Source organism: Rattus rattus, chromosome 6 (genome assembly GCF_011064425.1).
Source record: "Rattus rattus isolate New Zealand chromosome 6, Rrattus_CSIRO_v1, whole genome shotgun sequence".
NCBI lineage: Eukaryota > Metazoa > Chordata > Mammalia > Rodentia > Muridae > Rattus > Rattus rattus.
Genome location: NC_046159.1, coordinates 157,424,073 through 157,441,833, shown reverse-complemented (window position 1 = coordinate 157,441,833; position 17,761 = coordinate 157,424,073). Strand labels below are relative to the sequence as shown.

General features: G+C 45.2%; 1 pseudogene; it reads right to left on the bottom strand.

The window, feature by feature from the left end:
- Window positions 1-4,203: 4,203 nt before the first annotated feature.
- On the bottom strand, window positions 4,204-4,499 carry LOC116904497 (annotated as a pseudogene).
- Between the last annotated feature and the right edge of the window lie 13,262 nt (window positions 4,500-17,761).

Here is a 17,761-nt window from a genome sequence, read left to right as displayed (position 1 = left end):
AAGTCTTTCCCCAATTAGATTATGCAAACGCTGACACAGCTGAGCAGCACTTGGTGTTCGTGTGACAGCAACCCTGCCTTACACCTCGCACAGCGAGGATATTCTCAAGCACACCCATCTCGACACCGGGTTGTGTCAACATTCTACCTCTAGATAATAAATATGAGACACAGCACACACTGCTTTTAATTGCATCGATAAACTGGGATTAACCCCCAAGTCAGGCTTCACTATTGCAATTAAATGTCCTCAAATAAATGGTTTCCTCAATAAACAAATGGAAGGGGCTGTGTTTGCCTTGAGTAATAGCAGGTGTAATATTTTACTGGCTAAAGCAAAGTATTAAGTGGAATCACTTGCAGGACCTGATTTATTCCCTGAGATTGGAAAGTCATCTTTCATACGTCATAGGCTGCTTTGGTACTGTATAAACAGCTAATGATATCTTAAATCAGGCCAGTTTGACCTTGCTTTTAAACCAGAGCTGCTGGGCCTTGGAAAAACAAGAGTGGGGGGGGGGATCCTCCAGCAATCTGAAGTAGGCGACTGTCTTGAACACACAGCTGACTGCTCATTGGGGTCTTTAGGTGCTAGGTTTCAAATTTCTACAAGGTGTGCAGAACTGAGGACCTGGCACACAACCTAGTGGCTCTTTGTGGACTGTTTGATGATTGGTTGTCTGGTTGCTGTAGCGGTGTGTCCAACTTTGTGGACTGTTTGATGATTGGTTGTCTGGTTGCTGTAGAGGTGTGTCCAACTTGCAGCCAAAGATACCTACAAATGCTACCTAACACAAACTTGTAAGCATGTGTAAAATATCAGGAGGTGAGGCAGGTGTGTGTGCCTGTGTGCGTGTGCGTGTGCGTGTGTGTGTGTGTGTGTGTGTGTGTGCGCGTGCGTGTGTATGTGTGTGCTTAGCAAGGTTCCCAAGGGTGACCTTTGTGTGTTGAGCACCCCTTTGGCCACAGAATAAAGCAGATGTTCATTCTGGTTCCCATTGAGATCTTACCTTTTATGACCTCTGAACTCTCTTGGTGAAATTTTACAAGGAATTCTTTTTCCTTGTTGTTTTTTGTTTGTTTTGTTTTTGTTTCTGGTGTTGTTGGCTTTTCTTTCTTTTTTTTGTAAAAGATAGATTTATTTATTTATTTATTTATTTAATGTATGTGAGTACACTGTAGCTCTCTTTAGACACACCAGAAGAAATCCTATTACAGATGGTTGTGAGACACCATGTGGTTGCTGGGAATTGAACTCAGGACCTCTAGAAGAGCAGTCAGTGCTCTTAACCACTGAGCCATCTCTCCAGCCTGTTTTTTTGTTTTTCGAGACAGGATTTCTCTGTTTAATAACTCTGGCTGTTCTGGAATGCCCTCTGTAGAACAGGTTAACCTTGAATTCACAAAGATCTGCCTGCCTCTGCCTCCCGAGTGTGTGCGACCACCATCCGGCAATTAGGATGTCCCTAGGTGGGTTGTTTTGTTTTTGAGACAGAATTTTACTATATAGTCCAGGCTGGTTGGCAACTCATTACATAGCTCAGGCTGGCATTCAACTTGCAGCAATCCTCCAGTTTCAGCTTCCCAAGTGGTGGGCCTGAGCTACCACTTCACAAGGAATTTGTAAAAGTCAAGTTTATTTCTATCACAAGAATACCTTTCTTTGTTTTAGCATTTTGGAGAGAGCGTAGGCTTTGCTGGTTCTAAGATTCATAGCCTGAGCCAGCCTGAGCCCAGGACAGTATATACCAGGGGCTGGGCAGTGAGAACAGAGTATATGTCCTTGGGGGCTAGGGTGAGAACTTCTAATAAATAATACCTAGTCTTCCACAGAGTAGAACGGAGCCAGCCACATGCTTCTAAGACATTTAATCTTATCTATGTATGCACATACTTACTTACTTTCTGTGTATGGAGTGTGGGGGATGAAGCACATAGAAGGTCAGAGGACAACTTGTAGGAGTCAATTGTCCATTACGTGGACCCCAGGGATTAAACTCAAGTTGCCTTTTGAGTTTGTGTATTCTTTTAGTCTGTGTTTTCTTGTTTGTTTGTTTTTTAATGAAAATTTACTATGAGAGTTTGTTTCAATGCCCTCTTCTAGCCTTTGTGGGCACCATGCAGCAAAATACTCATATATATAAAATAAAATAAGACAAAACAAAGTAAATTGCAATAGATTTATCTGTCATTATCTTTCTGTAGTTTATTTACTTGGCAGCTCCTTCCTCTCCTCCTTCTCTTCTGCCTTTCCTCCTCCTCCCCCTCCTCCCCCTCTTCCCCTTCCTTTTCCTCTTCTTCTTTTGAGTCAGGGTCTCACTCTATAACCCTGCTATCCTAGAACTCACTATGTAGACCAGGCTGGTCTCACCCTCACAGAGATCCACTTGTCTCTACCTCTCAAGTGCTGGAATTAAAGGAGTGTGCCACTGTGCCCTAAGTTTTGTACTGGGAAGCACTCACCTGAAAATCTAGTAGTTGCATATCAATCTATTTAAAATAAAGCATTATATTTGACAATCTACCAAGCAAATCTGGGGATTCTTTCTGGTCCATGGGACAGAGACCCTCTGAGCTGTCCCTTCCTCTGAGTTGCCCGTACATCAGAGATCTAAGCCCTTAATAGGGTTATTGATTTAAAGAGCAATTCAGGACAGATTTTATTAATATTCTCAACATTGGCATCACTGTCACCTTTCCTCATCCTAAATGATGTCTGGTTAGTGACTCTCTCATAATTATATCACCAGCAAGAGAAGATACCTGCTCGGCTGCAGCCAGTCAAAAATATGCATAAACATTACCTTCCTTTTAACTGACAGCCTAGAACTTAAAAGATATTCCTTCCCAAACTGTTATAAAACGTTTTTAGATGATAAGTGCTATCAGATGGAAATAAAATATTTAACACACAGAACCTCTTCCTGAGTGTGAATATATCTACAGATAATTGTAAGCTCCTAGGAATACTTGATGGGAAATATATTGATAATACAATTTTTCTTTGCAAAGATATTGTAATGATTGCAAATTTGATTTGATAATTAAATTAATAAGGACTGTTAGATTCCAACATGGGCCTCTTAGTGATATACAGAGCTAATAATATCTGTCTTTCCAGCTAAAGAGGTTTTAAAAGACTGTGTCAGGTGACCTCCACCAGTGTTTCTTTGCCCTTTGGAGTTAAGTGTGTCAAGTGTCATTCTTGAAAATTTTCATGAGAAAACAAAATGTTCCACTAATTCTCTTATTTTCATGTTAAAAATAAAGTATTTAACAGAGGAGATGGAAAGAAGGCTCCGTGTGAAGTACCACGTACACGCCTGGGACTGCGCTCTTTCCAGGCTATCAGCACAATGTTAACTCGGCTCATTTCACAGCTCCAGGGAGGAAGGCTCAGAGAGGCTGGAAGCCTGCTAAGGTAGATGATCTGCTGCTTCCAAGCAGGAACCCTTGGTTGGAAGTGAGGGTGGATGGGGTGGCTGTGTGCTGGAGACACGGTTCCCCGAATGGGGCACCCAGGTCTGTTGGATTCCACTCATATTGACTTTGGGAGTTTCCAACCTCGGTCTCTCTAGCTGTGACCAGGTGTCCTGATGGCTTTTCCAGATTGGCTCTTGCTTGGTTTTTGAGCAAGTAATGAGTGGTTGAGCAATTCAGGGGACTGCTCTGCCAGGCCCTAGAGGACGGGAATCTTCTAATGATGTTCTCTTGGTCTCTGTTTTTTTCACACTGTCCAAGCTAAAGAATTCCCTAATCACAGAAGCCATGTAGGGTCCAGAAGCAGGGCAGTCCCACAGAATGAGGTGGCTTAGGCTTTTTGGCTGGAACTATAGAGATGGTGTGAAGCAGAACAAAGATGAAAGCCATGTGTCTCTGATTCTTTATTATTATTATTATTATTATTATTAATTATTATTATTGTTTTATTATTGGATAGTTTACTTATGTTTCTTTTTTTTTTAGATTTTTTGTTTGTTTTTAGGTTTCTTTTTAAAGATTTATTCATTTATTACATATAAGTACATTGTAGCTGTTTTCAGATACACCAGAAGAGGGCATCGGATCTCTTTACAGATGGTTGTGAGCCACCATGTGGTCCTGGGAATTGAACTCAGGACCTCTGGAAGAGCAGTCAGGGCTCTTAACCTCTGAGCGATCTCTCCAGCCCCCGTTTTTTTTAGTTTTTTTTAAACCAGAGCATTTATTTTATGACGGATTGAAATCCTCGAGATGAACTGGATGCTGCCACAGCTGCCCTCTTGGGTTTAGGTGTTGCTCCTTCACGGAGTCCATGTCTGAATCTGCGGTAGACAGTCTTTAGGGGCCTCATCCGACCAGTCCCGGTAGTGTTTCATCTCTTAGCCTTGGCACTCCAGTTATACTTTCTCTTGTGCTTGGCAGGGTGTACATTTGCCATAGGTCGATTTCTGAAGATGGTAGGCCTTAGAGCCACAATGGCAATTGCGACTTTCCAAAGGATAGCATTCCTTTCGTCATCTTGCTTCTACCGGCGAGGCCAAAGAGACCAGAAGCACGTTTCAAACGTTATCCTCTTTCCCAGTTTCCCTTCCGGAAACCCCCTATCCACTCCCCACTCCCCATGCTTCTATAAGGATGCTCCCATCCACCCACTCCTGCCTCCCCACCCTGACATTCCCCTACACTGGGGCATCGAGCCTTCACAGGACCAAGGGCCTCTCCTCCCATTGACTGCCTGACAAGGCCATCCTCTGTTACAAATGTGGCTGGAGCCATGGGTCCATCCCTGTATACTCTTGGGTTGGTGGTTTAGTCCCTGGGAGCTCTGGGGGATCTAGTTGGTTGATGTTGTTCTTCCTATGGTGTTGCCAACCCTTCAGTTCCTTCAGCTCTTTCTCTAACTCCTCCATTGGGGACCCCGTTCTCAGTCCAATGGTTGGCTGCAAGCATCCTCATCTGTATCATTAAGACTCTGGCAGAGCCTCTCTGGAGACACCCATATCAGGCTCCTGTCAGCAAGCACTTCTTGGCATCTGCAATACTGTCTGGGTTTGGTGTCTGGTTATGGGATGGATCCCCAGGTGGGGCCGTTTCTGGATGGCCTTTCCTCAGTCTCTGCTCCACTCTTTGTCTCCATATCTCCTTTAGACAGGAGCAATTCTGGGTTAAACATTTGGAGATGAGTGGGTGGCCCCATCCTTCAACTGGGAGCCTTGCCTAACCTTTGAATATAATTTTTACAGGTTTTCCCTCCCCTCTGTTGGGCATTTCAGCTAATCTCATCCCCATTGGGTCCTGGAAACCTCTTGCTTTCCTGGCATATGGGACTTGCAACCCCCAGCTCCCCAGCTCCCATTGCTACACACCTCTGTTCAAATTCCTGATCTTTTGTATATCATCCCCATATCCTCCCACACCTGATCCTGCCCCCTTTTCCCTCTCCCCCTCCTTTCTTCCTCCCAAGTCCCTTCCACCATTGTCTCTGATTCTAAAGCCACTACCTACATATGTGTCGAAAGAAAAAAAAAAAAGAAAGCATTTAATTGAGGGTTTGCTCACTTGTAAACCTTAGTTCATTGTCATCATGGCACTGGAGAAGTTGAAAGTTACATCATGATCTGCAGGTAAACAGAGAAAGGACAGAGAGAGAGAGAGAGAGAGAGAGAGAGAGAGAGAGAGAGAGAGAGAGAGAGAGAGAGAAACAAGAACCACAAGAACACTGGCTGACTGGCTGGGCATGGACTTTTGAAACCTTAAAGCCCACCCCCAGTAACACACTATCTCCAACAAGGACACACCTCTTAATCCTTCTCAGATAGTGCCACTCCCTGATGACTAAGTATTTAAATATATGAGCCTGGGGGGGCACTTTTATTTAACCCACCACAGCATGGTCTGGTGTCCTGTCAGGAATAGGGTCAGTCTCAGAGAAGAGCAGTAGCAGAAGCTAGATCAGAGGCTCTGAACCCTTATCAAATTGGCAGCTTCTGTAAGCCAATCACTAGGTTACTTGGGGTTGAATCCAGGCTTATATGCTAGGCGAATGCTGTACTTCTTAGCACATTCCCAACCACCATAAAACCTTACTGCTTCAGTGAACCGTTGGTATTGGTATTAACCCTTCCTTTCAGATGTACACAATGGGAAAAATCCTTGCTAGAGGAGTAGAATGTCCCATGGTAAAGCTTGTGTTAGCCCTAGGAATCCAGATGCAGATGCACTGTCACTGGATCTAGAACCATGACTGCTTCCCTAAGGCAGCAATAGTGAATGGAGCAGGTGAGGCCACTGCTCCCAGTAACCCCAGCTTGGCAAGTGAGGTCTCTGAGCCAGGTGTGCTGGGTTCGAGGTCTGGCCGTTGTCACTGTGGAAATTTTCTCTGTGGTCTCTTATTTCTGTTGATCCCAAGTGGTCCCTGAATACTGCGGTGCCAGGATGAGGACCTTTGAGAATCTGGGTCTCAGAGGCCTCTCAGAGGGATGCAGGCTCAGGCCAGGAGAAGAGAGCTAGGTCAGGACATGAGTAAGGCCAGGAGAGAAAGGGGGAGGTGCCAACAGTCCCAGGCTGGAGCAAGAGTAGGGGCAGTCCTTGGCCCACAGCGAAGAATCAGGGACTTTGTCCAGTTACAAAAAGCTACTTTTCCTGCTAGCAGGTGGGAAATCAGGATATTCTAAAACAACTCAAATTTCACAGAGATGTCTGGAGCCTTGCAGCTTCAGGCTGTGCTCAAGGACTCATAACTCTGACAGGTTCCAGGTAGTAGAACCATCCAGAAGCACCAACAATTGACCCTTTTTATCTTCAGAAGACTTTTTAAATATTAAGTGCAATTTATCAAACAACGTTTTGTAGAAATTAATTTCCCAAGGGATTTTTCTATATTACTTTAATAGTTTTCCATTGACTGACTAATTTTTCAAATTGCAGTTTTACGAAAAAAATACAAATATTCTTAGATGAAAAGTTTCTTGTTGGGAATAGCGCTTTCAGAGAGGTTTGCAATCTCTATGTCTGGGTTTATATACTGCCCTTCTATTGACACTACTTTTTGATTAATAGTGTGTAAAACATTCCCTAATGCATCAGCAGAATTAACTATGCAGACGCATTTAGGCACATGGACATTATATTGATGAAATGACATTTTATTGACAAAATGACAGTTTAATACTGAGCTCTCCTGATGCTGTTTATCGCACCAATCGCCTTCATTCTGATAGTGAACCCGTCAAAGCAACTGTGATGTAAGTCTGTCCTGTTTTTGCCATGCTGTTCAGTAGATCAATCTGAGCACCCTGCGACATAAACAGTATCTCTGTAGGTGTTCTAATTTCAGCTAATTTTTGTGGCCATCCTGCAGTGGTGGTTCTGGAATGTGTCCTGTCATGGCTTTCCTGCAAAGCTCTGCAGTCTGTCCCTCTGGAAGCCTCAGGCCTGCTTTCCCCTGGCTCATAGACACAGACCTCTGCTCCTGCAGGGCCACCGATGCAGACATGATCCTTGGCTACAGCATGGGCCAGGACCTCACCATGGCCTCAGGTGGCAGCAAAAGCGATTCACGTCACTACCCTGTGTCTCCAGTTCTGCCTCTCTTCCTGGTGCACAAATGCTTCCCTTTAGCTCCCACTTCTCCACCATTAATTTGCTCATTGTAGAGGATCCTGGGCCTCTGGTCAGCTGGGGTTATCTGGGTGTCCCTATTTATCTTTTTTTTTTTAAAGATTTATTTATTTATTTTATGTACAGCATTCTGCCTGCATATGTGACTGCAGGCCAGAAGAGGGCACCAGATCTCATTACAGATGGCTGTGAGCCACCATGTGGTTGCTGGGAATTGAACTCATGCCCTCTGGAAGAGCAGTCAGTGCTCTTAACCGCTGAGCCATCTCTCCAGCCCCCCATTTATCTTTTTTAAGATTTTTTTTATTTTATGTGTGTGAGTATTTTGTCTGTGTACCATGTGTGTTCCTGGTGCCTGTCTGTGAAGGCTGGAAGTGGAGTTGTAGTTCATTGTACACTGATATAGACTCTAGGAACAGAAACTGGGTCTTCACAGCCTGTATTTAAAAAAAAAAAAAAAAGAATACAAGAGCTACCTTTCTTTTTTCCATGGATATTCAGTTGTTCTTGCATCTGTTTAGATGACTATCCCTTTGGTGTTGGCCTGTCTTAGTAACTCAGTTAAAACATGTTGACTATGCAAGTGAGGCCAGTCCCATTGACATGTGTTTATCCCATGCCATGACCAAGGCAACTCTCATAAAGGCAAACATTTCACTGGGCCGGCTTACAGTTTCAAAGGTTCAGTTCATTATCATCATGGCAGGAAGCATGGTGGCATACAGACAGACATGGTGCTAGAGGAGCAGCTGAGAGTTCTACATCTTAATCAGAAGGGAGCCAAGAGGCGTGTCTCATTCTACACAGGGCAGAGCCTCAGCATGGGGGCCTCCAAGTCCACCCCCACAGTGACACATTACCTCCAACAAGGCCACACCTATTCCAACAAGGCCACACACGTCATCCCCTGAGCCAACATATTGAACTTACCACACCCACCTCAACTCTGTTTTGAACTCTGTAGCTTTGGGGTGTATTTTGGAATTCAGATGCTAAATTTCCTTGCTGTTTCTCCCCTGGCTACTGGCCATCTTCCATAGTCTGTGGACCCATTACACTTTAGCCCTGCTCCTCCATGACCCTGGAATTCCTCCCCCCAGGCTCAGAGCCTGTGGTGTTGCCAATTAATTCTTAGTTTGCATCCAGCAGTGGATTCTTCTTTTTTTTTTTAAAGATTTATTTATTTATTACATATAAGTACATTGTAGCTGTTTTCAGACACACCAGAAGAGGGCATCAGATCTCTTTACAGATGGTTGTGAGCTGCCATGTGGTTGCTGGGAATTGAACTCATGACCTCTGGAAGAGCAGTCGGGTGCTCTTAACCGCTGAGCCATCTCTCCAGCCCCATAGCAGTGGATTCTGTGGGTTACTCACATCTGGGATTCCAGATTTTCTCCAGTTTTCCCTGACTTTCCTTGTTTCTCCTTCTCAAGCCTCTTTGCCAACCTCTCATTTCCTGTCTCTGGAACGGCTAGCTCCACCCTCAAATCTCTTTCCAGTGTCAAGAGGTTTTCCTCAGGTCTCCTGTGTCTAAGTTACCTACACACAGACAGTTCCAGCTTTTTGCATCTTTCCCTGGCTTTTAGACTTCTGCGTCCTACTATCACCAGATGTCTCCCAGCAGACCTGGTCTGCAGCCTCCTCTTCCTCCAGACATGCCTTTCTTCTGCTCAGGAAATAGTGACTCTGCTTCCACCACTCCTGCCAAAACCCCGGACTCACTTGTGGTGCTCCTTTGTTTTTCTGTCTAGTGAGTCAGCCGATTCTCTTAAGTCTATGAGCGCTTCCTCTGCAGTGACCTAACCTGCTCAGGCTACCATCCTCTCTGGAGAGCAGAGGCCCTGGCTGTGCCCATACCTGGAAGAAAAGAAGGGAGTCAGTGTTTTCATTAGAATGGATGAGTGTGGGAAGCAGAATAAAGCCCTAAAATCCCAAAGATGTCCAGACCCTAATCTCTGGTCATTTGGCAGAGGGCCAATAAACTAGCCTAAATCAAACAACAGCACTGAGCACTAAGCAGATAGTTCCCAAAGTGGACCCCTAGAAAATATAACGACTGTCTTAGTTAGGGTCTTACTGCTGTGAACAGACACCATGACCAATGTAAGTTTTATAAGGACAACATTTAATTGGGGCTGGCTTACAGGTTTAGAGGTTCAGTCCATTATCATCAAGGCAGGAGCAGGGCAGCATCCAGACCGGCATGGGTGCAGGAGGAGCTGAGCTCTACATCTTCGCCTGAAGGAAGCCGGAGCAGACTGAGCATCCTCAGGCAGCTAGGAGGAGGGTCTCCAAGCCCACCCCACAGTCACACGCTTCCTCCAACAAGGCCACGCCTTCTGATAGTGCCACTCCCTGGGCCAAGCACATGCAAACCAGCACAAGAACCCTTTCTCCCTCCCTCTCTCCCTCCCTCCTTCCTCTTTCACCTCTCTTTTCAGTCTCTTCTTTCTTTTCTTCCTTCCTTCCCTCCCTTCTTTTCTTGCTTTGTGTTGGGTTTGGAGCCCCAGGTCTTATAGGAAGGTCCATCAACTGTTCGTCCATTGAACCACAGCTTCATTCTCAAGCCTAGGAATTCCTTCTCCTCCTCTTCTCTCCCCCTGGGACAGGTCTTTCTGTGTGGTTCAGGTTCCGGTGTGACCTCATGCTCTGTAATTGTGTGTGGAGCAATCTTAGTTCCAAATGAGTTCACATACAAAGTTACCATGGTAAACGCAACAGCATTTTTTTCTTTTAAATATAATTCCGCCTTTAGTATCATCACTGAGAACCACACAAGGAGGGTGGAACCAGTCTGTGCTAAGGTTCTTATCTGAGCAGGACTCAGAGACATGAAGATCTATGTGACTAAGTGAGGGGGAAAGACAGGAAACTGGAGGAGAAACAGGAAGCGAGGGGACATATCCAGATGAGTGGAAAAAGACCAGGGAGGGAGGGGAGGAAGTAGACAGAAGTGGAGTAGAACAGGGTTAGGTATCTGTGAAGGACTGGGACAGCATCAAGCATGGAGGATGGGGTAGCAGTGTCTCAGAAGAGAAAATGAGCAGTAGTTCACTGGGCCAGGAGGGTACCCAGAGTCTGTCCTGTGCTTACCTCTCATTTGGAAGGATTGGCTGGTAGAAGCTCTGAAGCAGGGCCCCAAAGGCCTGTTTCTTCCATCAGAGTAGCAGGGTAAACTACAGATGCTTTCTGAAGAGCTGTCCCAGGGGTCCTGGCAAGGCTGGTCTATGCAGACTCATCCTGCTGGACCTAACACCCTCTACCCTGCTGCTGGGATCTTGCACTTGCTTAAGAACGTGCACATATTCATGTCACAGACTTTGCTTGTACATTCCTCCTTCAGTGGGGACTGTCGGCTTCCTGTGGGAACAGAGGTACCGAGTACAGTGATTTACTCTTTTGTGGAATGGTCATTATCATGATAGTTGGATGTCAACCCTGGCATCCACGCAGAACAGAGCCACAAGAGGAGCAGATCAAGCACAGGACAGAGAAGTGCTCAGTTCCTAGACCTGATTCTGACCTTCTCTTCTTCAGCTTTGGCCACTTCTGCATCTGCCAGCTGCAGGGCATGCTGGTAGCTGACAAATGCACAGAGAAGTTAGTTGTTGCATGACTTCTCCATATTCAGACGCCTGATGAGGAGGAGGTCAATTAGGCAGACACATTCTTTACTCCGGCTATTAGCCTTGCATGTTTGTGGATGTGGGAAATGCCTGCCCGGGAAAGCAGACTGCTTGTAAATGGTGCATCTGAGTAAAGTGGACAGCTCAGACTCCAGCAAGAACTCAGCACCTCTGGGCTCCTCATGCGATTAGCATAATAAAATGAGATAAAATATTGACATTCAGTATGTGTGCAGCCTGCTAGTGGTAGGGAAAGGGAGATCTGCAATGCTAATTGAAATGTAATTGATGTAAAACTGCAATTCTTACAAAGAAGTGGGAAGACTGGCTCAATTGTAAAATAGATAAGATCAGAGGGATCCCAGGCATCAATCCCAGGCCTGTTCTGGGTGCCAAGAGCTAATAAGCCAGTGATTGTTTTAGTTCGCACAGACACCACCCATATTTACTGTATTTTCTAGACCGGCTTGGCTGCTGCTGAATAAATCAATATGAGGGTTCCATTACTTCACTTTGTGTCTCTCAGTAGTGTCTATAGCCTAACATGACTGGCTATTATCGATATGATAAGCAGGAAAGAGGTGGCCAGCTAATCACTCCAGATGTACAAACAGAAAAGCTGGAATTCTGAGGTCCCAGCATTCCTCTTGTGAATACCATGCCTGTTGTCTAACTGCTTTGTAGTGCCTTACCAGTGGAGCTGCAACAGAGGCTCGCCCCCCAGAGCACTCAGTAGTCAGGCCAGGTGGGCCTTGTATTGACAATAAATTTAGTCAACACGTTAAATTTAGTTTCCAAACTATTGCAGTGGTTCATCTGGGAGTGTGTGGACCTTGAGAACACTCATGGAGTTCAAGGCCATAGAGGAAGGGCTGATAAGGTTGTCAGGTGGACTTGCTGCCCTGGATCCTGGCCATACCTTTTCCTTTCCATTCTGGTCCCTAGTCATCTAGGTCCTATGGGCTCCTCAGGAGTTACTTTCTGACCAGGCATCAGGAAGAAAATCACGAGATGAAAGGAGAAGCCAGAACTTGGTGTGTGCATGGGGTGGCTCTACCCCCAGTAGAGGTCTGGGAATCTCTGTGGCCCCAGCTACCTTTGACATCTGGCAGACTCACCTTCCTACACTCCTACCTGCTCTGAGAACAGTGGAGAGGCTTTGACATTCTATCACTTTCTAGTTCTACTGTCACCTAAGTAGCCACCACCCAGAATCCCCATTTTTGGAGAAGGAAGAATTGGAGATTGGACCCAGAGCCTTGTGCATGAAGCTGGTGTCTTACTGCCACATTCCTGGGTGGCTGGGATAAGAAGGCCTCCACAGGCTCATAGACTTGAATACCTGGGCATGAAGGAATGGCATTACTTGAGAGGGATTAGGAGATACAGCCTTGTGCGAGGAAGTGTGTCACTGAGAGTGGACTTTGAGGTTTCAAATGCTCAAATCAAGCCCAGTATGTCTCTCTTCTTCCTGCTGCTTGAGGATCCAGATGTAGAATCCTCAACTTCTCCAGTACCATGTATGCTCCCCTCCATAGCGACAATGGACTGAACCTCTGAACTGTAGGGCAGCCTAAGTTAAGCGCTGTCCTTTAGAAAAGTTGTTGTGGTCATGGTGTCTCTCCGCAGCAATAGAACAGTGACTACAACACCCCCACCCCACCACACCTCACTTTTTAATTCCTTCACCTGTTTCCTTTGTCCTGTTTACATATTCTGATGATGAGTCCCCCAGATCAGAGACTGAGATTAGTGCCACAGATAACTTTTGACTCTTTTTGTGGGTGTGAGAAGCAAGATCTTTTTCTGTAATAACTACTTATGGAAAGAGACTGAATCCTGAAAGTGAGACAGTTTCCTTTTCATTTTAAGCAGAAGGCAAAATGAGCCACATGTTTTCATGGAAACAGTGGCTTTTATGATCCTGATCACAAGTCCCTGCCCTCTCTATCGCCTCATTGGCTGGGTACTTTAAGGAAGTACAATATTTCTGTCCAGATCTCCTAGAACTAGAGGTACAGATAGCTATGAATTGTTATGTGGGTGCTGGAAATTGAACCTGGGTCCTCTGGAAGGGTAGCCAGTGCTGAGCAATCTCCCAAGCCCCGAACTCCTGACTTTTATCCATGGACTCCTTGATGACCTCTAATATCCAGACTAAAATCTCACTAAAGAATACCAAGGAGTCCTGCGCATTGACATGCCGAGGTTTCAATCAAGCTTTCCCCAATATACCACTACTCTGTGGGTTCCAGGGATGTAAGAGACTTAATTCCAGAGCATATTTTCTTCAAGTCCTTTAGTAGTTGAGGCTGAATATGTTCAAGGCCTTGCTGGGCGGAGGAACAGAAAACCTCTTCTTCCCAGCCAGCTTTCCCAAGTCAAAAGCCAGACCAGGCCCTAGTTCCCAAAGCCCTTCTTCAGCCATGTCCTCCCGCACACAGCCAACGCATGCAGGTCGGGCTCTCAAGGCTGAACTCCACTTTCAATATTTTAAGGAAATTATAAAATAATATATTTCCTTTTAGGAGACAGTTTCCTGGCCGCAAACAAGCCGTTAGTGAGGGTTGGTGTAGGCCAGCCCCTTCACTGAGGCAGACATGTGCTTGTGTCTTTGATTCTGTTCTAGTCCTTAATTGGGCCACACAGTCACTTCCCCAGGCAGCCAGCATAGAGCAGCCAGCCAGCCTGTACCTCTCTGGAAGGACCCCTTCACCCCAATCCCAGGAATGAGGAATGGAAACATTCCTGAATTAGAACCTCAAGTCAGGGTGCTAAGGAATGTGGCTCGGTTGAAAAACTTTGTGTGTAGCATGCACACTGCTCTGGTTCCCTCCCAGGCACTACATAAACCAGGAATAGTGGTATACACCTGTACTGGGAAGATGAAGGCTGGAGGGTCAAAAGTTCAAGGCCACTCTATAATTCAAAGTGAGTTTACGGACAGCATGGACTATATAAGACCTCATTTCAAAAAAAGAAAAGTCTGTTCTAGCAAATTGCTGAGGGAGGAGTGAAGACTCAGTTATAACAATTGTTCAATAAACTTTTCTTATTTTACACCGTAATTAAATTAATTGGTAAGGGTCACATTTATTCCTGTGACTTGTGTCTATGGATCTGATGTTGGCTATATTAGGTCAAGGAGCCAGCCTTCCATGGTGATTTAGGATATACGTTTATGATGTATTATTAGCTTCCTAGGAATTCGGTAAAGAAGCTTGCAATTGGTCAGCTTAAACAGCTGCAATGTATGGTCTTGGTTCTAGAGACTAGAGTCAAGGTCAGGGTGTCATCAGCACTAGTTCCTGTGAGGGCTGTAAGCAAGGTTTAGTCTCAGCCCCTCTTGGTGACTCCCGGTTGCTGGCAATTCTTGGTGGTCCTTGTCTTGTAGATACATCACTCAATCTCTACTGGCCTATTCCCATGGCATCCTTGTGCTTGTCTGTGTGTTCAATTCCTTTTTGTAAGGTCACCTTTACATTGGATTTGGGTGCATCCAAATGGCTTCATCTTAATTTGATTACCCCTTCAAAAATCTTATTTTTAAATGCACAGATCATTAGGACTCCAGCTTGTGATATGAAAGATATAAAATGAAAATTTCTGGTTTCTTTTGAGACCCAGTTGTGTCATGTGATTTTTTCTGGAAACTGCCTTATGAGAGGACGTTTTGCTGAGAACAGACATGGTGTTTTTCTAGAAGCTGTCTTGTGAAAGGGCATGTGATGCTGGAGCATGTTTTGAGAAGGCATGTGATGTTTAGAAGGAATATAAATATAACCTCACAAAGAGTGAGAGGACATTTGCATCAGTATGCCTTGCAGCTCTTTGCTGATCTTCGCTGATCCCTTGTCATGACTTCATAGAAACATACCTCATGTTGTTCTGGCCGCTTCTTGCCACTTCGTCAGACTTGTGCCAATTCAGTGGAACCTCATGCTTTCTTCTGAGCTACTTGGTGCTTGCAGATTGGACTGGACTGCTGTTACTGATTCATGTTTGGTATTTTTGACTGGACTGCTGATATCCTGACAACGAAGATTAGAATCACTCCCAAAGAACTACATCTAAACAGATCCACACACCCCCATTTTCCATTAACCTTGCTTTTCCACTACCTGTGGTAGGTAGGCTAAAAGAGAGGTTGAAGTGTTTAAGAACTGTTATTAGAGTAGGTTTGGAAAAAACCTAAGGCTATGGGGACATAACCTGGACTGCACATCATCTCTTATGAAATGGGAAGCTCCTCTGAGTAGAAACAATGTTCCCAGTTCTCTTGTCTCAGAGGCTTGGTAGAATTTTGTAAATAGTAGTGAGCCTATTTTATCAGACTCCTGGTCTTGCCTCTAACTCGATGTCTGGAGACTGCCTACTGTGTGGAACGGTAGAGGCTGATGGACCTTCTCCAGCATGTGTTGGTACTGGCTTGCTTTTCTCCTGGTCTTTGGAATTCCTTCCATCAAGACAGTGAGTGAGCTATAAACCAACAGAGCTTGTGCTGACAATATGTCAGACAGAGCTGTTTATCATGGTGTCCAGTTGATTAATACATGTCAGCTGGGGTTGAGATGTATCACAGTGTTGCCCTGTGATAATAGAGGTGTCTATTCACACGGGGAAAGTAGCAACAAAGACTTAGCATCTCCTAGTTATCTGGGTAACTAGCTCTCCTGGAAGGGTGCAGGAATAGCTGATGAGGGCAAAGCCTGCATTCAGCGGGTGCATCAGAAAGCCGGGAAAGTGCTCAGCTGGAGAACTGCATGCATGGCTCAGTCTTGCCTTTAGCTGAGACAAGCATCTTTATCCAGTCTGGCCTCGATACTCATGTAGTCCGGGAGGGTCTAAGCTCGGAGGCCTGGTAGCCCTCCGTGGTCTTACATCCTATATGCACAAGAGGATGAGAAGGGTCAGGTCAGCAACAGACACCTTGCCATGAAGTTGTGCTACCATGTAGAAGGTATCTTTTGTATTTTATTTTATTATTATTTGCTTTTTTTTTTGTTTTTTCTTTGTTGGTTGGTTTTTGAAGACAGAGTTTCTCTGTGTAGCCTTGGCTGTGCTGGAACTCACTCTGTAGTCCAGGCTGGCCTCAAACTCCTAGAGATCTACCTACCTCTGTTTCCTGAGTGCTGGAATTAAAGACCTACACCACCACGCTTTATGTGTAGCCCAGGCTAGCCTGGAACTCGTGATCTTCCTGCTTCCACCACCTTCAGCAAATCCTACTGGCATATACCACTGTAACCAGTGAGATATCTTTATTATTATATATTTTCTCCCATTTTTGAGACAGGGTCTTGTGTAACTTGGACTGGCCTCAAACTTGCTATGTAGAGAAACATGATGGAGCATACCTTTCATGCCAGCGCTTAAGAGGCAGAAGCAGGCAGATTTTTGTAAGTTTGGGGTTAGCCTGGTCTACAGGGTGAGTTCCAGGATAGTCAGGCTATGTAGAGAGAGACCCTGTCTCAAAAAGACGTCAAAGTCAAAACATCAAACACCTCATTATGTAGCTGAGATTGGATTTGAATTACTGAACCTCCTGCCTTGTACTGGCTGGTTCTGTGTGTCAGCTTGACACAAGCTGGATTTATCAGAGAAAGGAGCCTCCCCTGAGGAAATGCCTCCATGAGACCCAGCTGTAAGGCATTTTCTCAACTAGTGATCAAGGGGGGAGGACCCAGCCCATTGTGGGTGGTGCCATCCCTGGGCTGGTGGTCCTGGGTTCTATAAGAGAGCAAGCTGGGGTTGGGGATTTAGCTCAATGGTAGAGCGCTTGCCTAGGAAGCGCAAGGCCCTGGGTTCGGTCCCCAGCTCCGAAAAAAAAGAACCAAAAAAAAAAAAAAAAAAAAAAAAAAGAGCTAGCTGAGCAAGCCAGGGGAAGCAGCCAGTAAGTAACACCTCTTCATGGGCTCTGCATTAACTCCTGCTTCCCAACCTGCTTGAGTTCAGTCCTGACTTCCTTTGGTGATGAAGTGTGTCTTAGGATTTTATTGCTGTGAACAAACACCATGACCAATGTCAGTTTTATAAAGGATAACATGTAATTGGGGCTGGCTTATAAGTTCAGAGGTTCAGTCCATTATCACCAAGGAGGGAGCATGGCAGCATCACACAATCTAGGCAGGCATGGTGCAGGAGGAGCTGAGTTCTACATCTTCATCTGAAGGAAGCCAGGAACAGCCTGTGCATCCCCAGGCATTTAGGAGGAGGGTCTCCAAGCCCACCCCACAGTCACACACTTCCTCCAACAAGGCCACACCTTCTAATAGTGCCACTCCCTGGGCCAAGCATATACAAACCACTACATTCCACTCCCTGTCCTCCATAGGCTTATTTAAACACATGTGTCTATGGAGGCCATACCTAAACATAGCATAATAAAAAAAAAGTACATTTACTTCAACTTACGAAGTTCCCATAGTCTATAGCAGTATCAACAATGTTAAAAGTCCAAAGTTCAAAGTGGTCTTCAGATTTTCAACTCCTTTTTCATCTTTGTTGACCGCAACAAACCTCTTTCCCCTG